Below are 10,910 nucleotides of genomic sequence, written 5' to 3' on the forward strand. Positions count from 1 at the left end.
CTGTATCTTGGTTCTTTTTTGGACCAAATTAATTTCCCGCTCAGGCGGATAAAAATCCGGAATACACAAGCACGCGCTGTAATTTTAGTTAGATCGATCTGAAACAATTGTATGACTGAAAAAACACAAGAGTAAGCAAGTAGCCTAGCACAGCTGCTCCATACAATTACGTTAAAACGAAATATTGATATTTTAGAAGTTTAAAACTAATCTGCATTTATTGAAAAAACATCATCTTACAAAATTTTTTTAACAAAGTTTTGTTTATTTTGTCTTGGTGGCTGAAAAATAGTTTCATATCTGCTGAGAATTAAGCACTAGTCCTATATTAATCGAGCACTCATTGAAGCGAAAATAACTGATAAGATTTTTCCTCTGACTTTCTCCACAAAAAGTTTGCTTATTTTTTGATTCTCTCAAAATTTAGTATCTTTTTTGATATGCCAGAAAACCGACACTGAGGACATCGATATAAAAAGCTCAGATCATAGATGTGTAATTTAAATCAAGTAAACTTCACAGATAGTCAAACTCGATGAGATATCAATACGCAAAATTTGAAATGTAAGCTTAATTTCATTCATTTAGATTCAAAAATAGTAGTCACGCTAAAAATCAATGGTTTTATTAAAAACTAGAGCTTTAGCGGCATCATACGAATTGAGTTTTCTGAGGAGGTAACTTGAGCATATAAAAGCTACCGACCGATGCTACTCAGGCTCTTGAGATTTCAAGAAAGGTTTTGTTAAATTCTACTTTTTTTCAGCCCAAAGAAATGGTCTAGATTGTAGTTAAATTGCGAACGCTATTGGTTATAATTTTTTCTGAAGCCTGAAAAGCTTTTTTTTTCACCAAAATTTTGACTTGGATTTTGCGATAGAGGCCTTTCAGAAACTCGAAACATCAACATTTTTTTAAACAAAAAACGTTATGTTTTTTTGTCAGAAGCTTCGGTAATCATATACATATTGACTTTAAAAAAATTTCAAGAAAATCTAACTAGGTTTGTACAGACTATGTACAACTAACTAGAAGAATAAAAGAAGTAAAAGATGTGTTGAACTAAATTTCTGTTCTAAAACAAACACGAAGAGTGAATGATCAACCGTTGATCGATTTATGTGGTTAGTTGACTGGTATCTAATCAATACCGAATTCATTTTGAATATAGTAATTAAGCAAATCACAACATTCCCGGGAGGGAAATTTTTTAAAATCTACAATTAAATAAATCTGATTCTATATAAACCAATTGCCCCCTCTGATGGAGGTTGAACCAAGATTACAAAAGGCGCAAGAATTAAAGAAATTAGACAGAGAGAAAATGATGAATCTACAAAAAAAATTTAGCTTACAGAAATATCTAAAAACGGGTGAAACCACAAAGTTTATAAATTATAGGATCTAAATTTTATAATAAAACCAAATATAATCTACGAAATCTATTCTCCTAACACGTATGCCAGAAAATCAACAAGGTAAAACAGTATCAAGTAAATTGAAGTTTTTTTTAATTATGGACGAGTTGTAATTAAAACTCAAATCAAAGTCTTTAATCTTTTTTGAGCTCTGTATCAACCGTTGAAGAATCTGAAACAGATAAGATTGTCGGTATTTTGATTTTTTGATGAAAATCTTAGCTGCGGCTAGAGTGTGGATCCGCTGACCAAGCTAGTGTGTTTTCAGCAACTAACGTTCGTTCCACTAATCAGATCTACTAGTGGAAATTAAAAGACCGACAATAATTCGTTATATAAATATGTTGTCGGTGGATAGTTGAAGAGGTCTTCGTTTAGTACGATGATTTTCGGGTCTTGAGACAACTTCTCTGAGACCTTTTCGCGAAGATTTGCTCACAGTCAAACCGAAGTTTTCGAGTTCTTGATAGTCTCGCTTGGGGTTCCACCGTTGAAGGTTTTCCTGTTGAATTACCCAGGTGGATCGAATTGCCTTCCGTTCCCTTACTGAAAGAAGTGTCCGATTGTTCTTAAAGAGCAGAAGCTACTGCGGGTCCACTTGGTCGAACCGTGAAAGGGATCCGTCATTTCGCCAACTGTGAAAACTAAATCACAGTTGGAAACATTCGTTGCGTCCTGACAAAAAGAAGCACTGTTGTTCAAGACGTCTTCAACTTAGTGGTCGTTGTTTTAGTAGGGCGGGAAGCCTTTGTAGACTGAATCTCAATAGATTGTTCTCGAGTGTGATTGAGTGGTCTAAGGAGTCGATGACGTTCTGTTTCACCAAGATAAAAAAATCGGTTCTCCATTTTTTCTGTTAGGCGCCTTTCTATAAAGTTTATCTGCAGAAGCAAACTTCTTTCAGGATTTGCAGACTTTTTTTGTTCCTTGAGATAGGGGTAGCGAGGGGTAATTCGGACACGATTTGACACAAGTGGAGGGTTACCGTCAGATTCCTTCTGGTGGTCTAAATATGCATCCTGGTGTCCGTATTCTGTACCGTATTCTAGCTCTAAGTTTTTGGTGCGCCGGTGCGAAATGATCGAAATGCCTTTATCGAAACAGTTATCAATGAAAAACAATTTTTTTCATCTGGTTTCTGCGGTTCAATTAAACTGTTTGAAGGTTGTTTTTGTGATTCTCGCATTTTAAATTATTTTTTCGATTGAACAATATAGAGTAGTTTTGGATAAATCAAACGAATTGGCTAAAAATTTAGATTTTATAGTACATGCATTTTTTCTACACATCCGTAACACCAATGATCTCTCAATGTGCAATGAATGATTTCAAGGTTGAATTTTTTGCGAAATGAGGCAGAAAGCATCCATGTTCTACTAGATTTTTTTTCTAGGAAATCCATGATGATGATAATAGTAGATTGAAAATAATTCGAAAGAATTTATAGTCGTGTTGTTTGCCACCGGGGTGGAAGAAAATTTTATGAAAAGGTCGATTTTACAAAATTATGTGTTTCTTCGTTCCTCAAAAAGCGTCCAACAGTCCTGTGAAGTCCAAAATTGTTTCTTCGTTTGCAGAAAATAAGTTTTGAAGTTTTTCCTACTGGTCGATTCCTAACACTTTTTTAGGTTCTTACTGGCTTTTAGGCACTGGTTACAAAACTTTCTGTAGTGATATATCTCTTGATATATGTGAGGCCACTAGATATGTTCGGCTAGAAATTTTGAGCTAAAGGCTCCGCAAACGGCTGCTGGCTCGACCGGCATATTGGCCATGGAGAGGAATTCATCTTTCACATGTAGGTTTTTTCGTAGTTGTTCATGTGTATTCTATGTATCCCCATTGGCCGGAAGTTTTTGATTGTAGCTATTAGGTCTCAGATGTTTTTGTCGTCCTTGGTCATAATTTGTAAGAAATTTCTCGAGCAAGGGTTTTCGAGAATTAGAGGTTTTTTTTTGATTGCAGACAAACCGGCTATATATCTTTTTGAAAGGAATGCACGATCATTCGGTAAAAACTCATCCAGGAATCTTAAGGCAATCTTATGTTCTTTTGGTATAATTACTAAGGGTCCGCAAGATGTGCTCACTTTATCTGACCCGATGGTCTTCTTTTGCGAGGGATTGGACCTTTTGTTCGCCAATAAGAAATGAAGTAATATTTAATCGGAAAATGAAAATTATTTGAGTTTGAATTTTGAATGTTTCAGGGGTAAACATAGTAGGGAACTATTTTCCGCACAAATTAACGCAGAAATGTTTTGACTGAGCAATACACGTGACAAAATCAGCAATTAATTTGAGCTTTAATGAAGCTAGTGAACTTGTCGCGAAATCTTGACCAATCAGATCGCTTAATTTTTTTTCACTCCACACGGGTTCACAGTTAACAAAAGAATGTACAGTGACCGACTTTCCATCTACAGCATTGTTAATTACCAGGTTTAAACAAGTTGTATTATATGAACTAGCCCAATTTTTTTTCAATTGAGGCGACATCAATTTTTTTGTTATAATGTGAGGTTTAAGGCTTTGCCCGAAAGAAATCTGATAAGAGATCAATAAAACTATAATACTTTCCTGAAAATTGGGAAAAGATGAAAGTAAAAAGTAAATGTCAATCACACAACGGTTTAGTCTCCTTTGCAGTATTTTGTTGCTTTTATTGGCTGAAAAGGCCAAGAAAAAAGCCGTCGAAACCGTAAAAGTAATTTCTAAAATCTTCCGAGGCCCACACTACACTTAATAATTCTTACTCGATGCTGGAATAATTCCTTTTGTGACCGTTTAGAAATCTTGAGGCAAATGCGATTGTTTTTCACTACCCCCATGAAAGTGTGCGAGAATCGCGCCTATTCTTCTGTGCGAAGCATCAGTTTTGAATCTCGTTTTTTAAATTAATGTCAAAGTGACTGTTTTTCTGTAATATTAAAAATTCTGATTTCAGTTTTTCGAAAGCGAAAGATAATTTTAATCCCACCGGCAAGCCCTTTTTTTAGAAGGGTCATTATGGAGAACACAACGTAGTTAGGATCGGCTCGAACTTCAAATCTAGTTTTTTTTGAGCCGAAAAACGAACGAAGTTAGGAAAAAACTTTCGGATGAGGGAGATTCTGAATTGCGTCGGCTTTACCGACCACAAGTCGTATACCTGCTTCTGAAATTTTGAAGACTAGCCAACCTTTTTTATGAAAGAATGCGCATTTCCCCCATTTCACCACTATTTTGGTTTTTGCCGAGGACTGACAGTTTTCTATTTACTACGGATTTTGGTTCTTCTAGGGATCCCTTTGAAGCTATCCTTATATCATATATATTTTTTAATAAATAGTAAACAGCATATCCTTAAAAATGGTCCATGTCTCTTTAAACTTATTTGAAATTATCGCCCAACTCATAAAATCAGGTTAAAAACTGATACGTTCTAGGTTACACTGGTTGCTTGTTATTGCGCATAACTTATGTTGGCTATACGCGTTTTTCAGATATAAATTACGCCCGGTGGGTTTTTCGAATAATTAAGTGCAGTATTTTCTATGGTGAACGCATAATGAGAATTGGGCATCAAATATTTATTTTCAAAAATCTAATCGTTTAAAAGTTAAGAATCTAAACCCAATCTAATCGAGCTGATGTTCTTTCTAATTATAAAAATTGGGCTAAGGAAACAATATCCGGCGAATCTTTCCAATTTGTTAGAATGAATTTTTCGATCGTTCGGTTTTTTCCTGATTCTAACAAGTAGAGCTTTAAATATCTTGTATTTGGATCTGTAAAGATGATAGTTTGCTCAACTCTGGTTGTTGGTTGACTGTACATATTGGTTTTGAGCACTTCTTTTGTTCCCTATTTTTCGTAAGTTATTTTTTTCCGAGATGGTTCGTTCGTGACATCTTGTAATAAAATACGCTGTTTTTTGCAAATCCACCCGTTGGATTGGGTCCTGATGAAGACTTTTCCCAAGATGCTGATTGTGTCATCTGTGAATCCGCCTCATAAGTATCAAATCCTTGTGTCCATTGGGTAGATATCATCTTGGGTTGTCTCTATTTTAATCGTGCAAAATGTTTTGCTTAAAAAAATTAACTGGGGTCACAGAATCAGCTGGACACACCTTAATTACAATCATCTCTCTTCCCAATCTTTTTTCAGACTTTCCTTGTTTCAAGTCCGTTTTCATCGTAGGTAGTTCCTACACTCAAAACCGATTAATCGTATCGTAGCTCTGACCGTTGTTGTTCCGAGCGTTTATCACTCCTCCTATTTGTTGATTATCGCTCCAGGACTTCTCCGACTTCTCAATCATCGAAATGGACATTATCAGTTACAATATTTACAGTGGGTCGTTTGTTTTGTGATTTATAGAGCTGTCCTGGATCTTTGCTTTTCTTAAATTGATCTCCTCGCTGGACAAAATCAAATTGACCTTTGTAAAAGCGTTTTCGCTTTTCAAAGATGATTTACTCATTTCTATGTTGAGGCTCGGTTAGTTATTTTATGGTCACTACATTAGAAGATTTAAGAGCCCTTCCACTGGTCCATGATCTCGCCATGTTTGTCACTTTTCTGAGGCTGAAGGAGCGCTTTTCGAAGTTGAGTGCCTGACACAAAGTTTCTGAAGTAGCTGACAGTAGTTTCCGTTGGGTTCCGCTATTCTTAATATTACATATGAAGATGTCTTAAATCGATTCCGCTTTGTCAATCTCTTAGATGTTGCAGGTACTGGCAAGATCTGCCAACGCACCCCAAAATTGTTCAAATTACTCATAATCTATTTGTTTGTGCCTTCGTTACCAAGTACTAACAAGAGAGTTGAGCGTAAGCTATTGTCAGCTTCGTGTCTAATCGTACCGTTAAACCGTTTCTTCTCTTCGAAGATCCGAGTTTCTTTGACAGACTCTATCTGTGTCCAGCTCGCTTCCCATTACTTGTTTCAATACTGCCCTCTCAGGCAGTTAAAGAATCCAAAAACATATGATCACGCTCTTATTCAATTAAATGTAGCAATTTTTGAAGCAAGTGTATGACTGAAAAAGATATAATTAAGTAGGTAACCTAGCCCAGTTACTCCATACAATTACATAAAAACTGAAAGATTGACGTTTTGAAAATTTAGAACTGATTGAATTTTTATTGTTTTAGTGGCTGAAAAATTAGTGACAATTCAGCTGAGAAATACACATTAACCCTAAAAAAGCCCTCATCGAAGCCAGAACAACTGATAAGGTTTTGCTAAAATTTTTCCGAAACAAAACCAGCTGAACATTTTGATTGTCTCAATTTTAAGTATAGTTTTTTAATATGCCAGAAACAGGCAGTGAAGGTTCCAAATTAAAAATGCACATCATATATTTGTAATTCAAATCAATTTGAACTCACTGGTAGTCAAACTCACTCTTCAAGTGATATTAGATATCAATCCGCACAACTTGAAGTTTCAGCTTCATTTCCCTGATTCAGATTCATAAGTATTAGTCACTCAACTCGTTTATGATGTAGCTAAAATTTCTAATTTTCATAAAATTAAAGGCTCTTATAAATTTCTCTTATAAACTCAAAGTTCCTGATGAGTTTTAGCTGCATCAGGAACGAGTTAAATTTTCTGAGCAGATAAACTGAGCAGGTAACCTGAGCAGTAAAAGAGTTGCCGACCGATGCTATCGAGGCTTTTGAGATTTCAAGAAGGGTTTTGTTCAATTCTAGTTTTTTTTCAGCCTTTTATATTGGTCTAGATTATAGTTACGAGCGCTATTGGTTAATATTTTTCTGAAATCTGAAAAGCTTTAATTGATCTAATTTTCCGCAAATCGATATTTTTTTCATTATTGTTTTTTAGCAAAAAAATTAGTTTCATAAAGAGTTATCTTAACTCAATTTTAACAAAAATTTTGGAAACGTCTGCTAAGAGTTGGCCTACAGCGTCCTAAATAGATGTCAACAAAGTAACACCTCTAGTAAAAAAAATCGTTTTTTTTTCTGATTTCAAAGACAGTGTTTTACATATGTCAATTAAAAATTAGATTTGGAATAGCTCAATGAATCAATTATTTCATCTAGGTTGGGGGGGCATGTTTCAAAAAAACATCTACAACTTTTCTACCAGATAAGAAGTTCAGACATGACAATTTGAAACAAAATGTTGATGTTAGATCTTATCACAAAAATAATTGTTGAATTTTTGGTGTATTATAAAAATTGTTGAATTATATAAACAAATTCCATTCAATGCCTGAGTTTGCTTCGAACATTTTGACAGTCGCGCCGAGAGTTCGAGTCTGGAAAGTCTGGACATGATTCGCGCCGTGGGCCGCGAAAGTCTGGACATACCAAAATTTGGTCGCGAAATCTGGAAATGGGTCGCAAAAGTCTGAACACAGAATTTCGCGACCCATGTCCAGACTTTCGCGACCAAATTTTGGTATGTCCAGACTTTTGCGGACCACGGCGCAACTCATATCCAGATTTTCCAGACTCAAACTCTCGGCGCGACTATGCAATTTGGGTCTAAATCCGGATGTGGCGCGACTCTTAAAGTCTGGACATGAGTCTGGGGTCTCGACCCGGGTCCTCATCAGTCAAAATGTTCAAAGCAAACTCAGGTATTGAATATATTTTGTTTATTTAGCAGCCCATTCGATATTTTCAAGCAATAATCATGCAAAAATTGTAAACTGATTGGAACAGAAACACGTTTTTTTTGTGGGTAGAAAAGACAGCAATTAGCTGAAGAGTCAAAATGAAATAATTAAATTTTTGTGGTTAGAAGATAACCAAATTCTAAATCTTATTATGTTGAGAAGTTTTTTCTACTCCAATAGCATTTGTTTGTTACCTCAAGTTATATAGAATCACTGGAATTTTCTTTTATAAATTATAAACTTGAAGAAATAAAAAAGTAGAAAAATAAAAAATAATTTTTTTGATTTTTGACCATGTGCAAATTAGGTTGCAATGTTTGAAAGAAATGTTTGCTCCAAAACCAAATTGGAAAAAATATAAAAAGATTTGCTTTTTTGAAAAAGTACTGTTTTCCTGGGTTTCCTGGAAAAGTTTTTAGCAGAAAACCAAGCCTGGTTTTCAAGGATGTATTTTGCTGTTTTTTAATTCAAAGTAAATTCCACCATGTCCGCTTTTTCATTCAATGTTATAACATGTTAATTTTAAAACGAAAGAAAATTTTTTAAAACAATCGTGGGAGAAAGTTTGACCTGTACTCCTAAACCTCAAAAATTTTCAAGGCTACGAAGGTTTCCCTGGTAAAGTAGTTTGTCCGTACCCATTTTCATTGGAGTTAAGAAGTTGACATGTTCAATGAAGAGTTAATTGTTTCGCTCCTTCGCAAGTTTGATCAGCTTTAGCTTACGTCATAAACTATTTCCTTGTCTGTCTCCGTCCATTTTTTTCTGCTTTTTGTCCTATGAAGATGTTCTTGTTTTGAGGCCATGCAGTATGGCATGAATGGGCGTTTTCATTGCTAATTTATCCTATTTCTCCGAATTTTTTTGTAGTTTTTAACCATCTACACAATTTTTTTTCATTCGAGATTATAAAGTTCCACCCATATTGACAAGCATGAGATTGGAATTGACTAAATCGATTTTTTAACAGGTAATAAACTGCATTGAAAATGATTTAATGTATCCCATGTAAGGCAGGAAAAAATTTTAAAAAAACAGCTTGAAAATCAATACAAAAGGATTTTGTTATGTAAAGTTTTATTTGATTTTGTTATTGCTAAAATATTGAAATCAAACAAAAACACCTAAATGCTGATTAAATGTAATCTAATAAGTTTTTTAGACTACTGGGACTGCGTGAAGTTCTTTTTTTTCTCTGACATTCAAAAAAAGCGGATTGTTCATGCTTGGGGTGTTTTTTCGTCGGTCAAATACCGACTCTTCAACTAATTTCCGGCCAGTTAAAAAGTCGAAATTTGATTTAAGAAACAAAACAATGGTTTAGAATTGACTGAACTTAGTTTGTTGGGCTATGTTTTTGTATGAAACAAAAACCATTTTCCAAACTGCTTCCAGTCACTTTTGTTAGGTCTTAGCTACACTATCTGTTTATAATCGATTGCTTTCCAATTCTGGTCACTACGGGTAGAATTTTATCATACGGTCGAGCAGTTTTTAAATTTTGTAATTAGAATCAAGTTCGGTTTGATTATTTTAGCTTATTTGCAGTCATTTTTTGCTTGCTCTTGTTTATTAACCACATGAATCCACGGGGACAAAATTTTTCCTGAAACTGCCAGCACTGATGATGATAAAGATTTCTATTGCAAATACTCCAGAACGGATTCTAAAAACATCATCCAGTTCCCTCTTTTTTGATTGTCGCAAAGTTTTTCCTTTTCGATTTGTCTCACTTTAATCACTTTTGGAGCTGATATTTGGTTTGTTCAAGAAAACGTGATGTCCGTAGAAGAATAGGACAGTTTGTGAACTTTTTTCTTGGTTGTTCGTTTATCGATTTTCCTTTTTCCTACTTCTAGTGAAATTATGGTATTTATGACGTCAATGGCTTAATTCATATTTTTTGAGTTTCCTGCTTCTCGAGAAAAGAGATTCGAAGATTTTTTTAAGAATAAGCTTTTTTTTCAGCCTAGCAAATTGAGTGCAAAATCAGTCTAGCAGGTTCTTTATCTTGCACAGTCCTTAAAATGGCTTCTCCTTCCCTGATTTTTGAAGTTGAATTTTTTTATTATTTCACACCGACATTTCAACCAAATATTTAATCTGTTCATTTCTTGACAGGACGGTACTGGGACTACTCAAGTTCTTATAGCTCAACTTTCAATGAAAACACTAATTATTTATTCTAGGGGCGTTTTTTCCTCAGTCAGTTCTTACGTAAATATTTTAAACAGTGTTTAGTACGGAAAAATTGTTCAGTAATCTGAAAAATATGGCTATTATTCGGAGCTCAAACAGTGTTACAATTTTTTATCAAATATAGACCAGCTGCTAATAAAAAGACCAAATAACTTTTCTCAATTCAATTTAGAACGGTTTCTAAAGGGGGAATAAACTTTATAGCAGAAGTTAATTCAGTCGCTAATTGCCCTGAACCGGCTCAACTGAAACTCTTCAAAACCCATAAATTTATGACAAAAGATCACAAGTGAATTATGTTCTTGAGTTGGAGGTAAAGACAGAAAAACATTTCGAAGGTTTTTTAAAATTCTCGCCAAAATTGCAAGATAAAATGTCGAAAAACATCTGGAAAACAAACTACACCCCGCACTGGAGTTTAATGGTAAACAACCGATTACAATGGTTTATACAGGCAAAAAACTTAACCCATAAAATTGTTTATCCTGACCCATCCAACATTGAATATGAAGATTTAGGGGACTATTACTGATTATTTTCAATTTTTAAAAATGCAATTTAATCGATTATTTTGACAATATAACTAATTTTTTTAGGCCAGAAAATTAATGAAAATCAAATTTTTTTGTATTAAAGTTTTTGCAGCCAAATAATCT

The sequence above is a fragment of the Symsagittifera roscoffensis genome, chromosome 8 (assembly GCF_963678635.1).
Source record: "Symsagittifera roscoffensis chromosome 8, txSymRosc1.1, whole genome shotgun sequence".
In the NCBI taxonomy this organism is placed as follows: Eukaryota; Metazoa; Xenacoelomorpha; order Acoela; family Convolutidae; genus Symsagittifera; species Symsagittifera roscoffensis.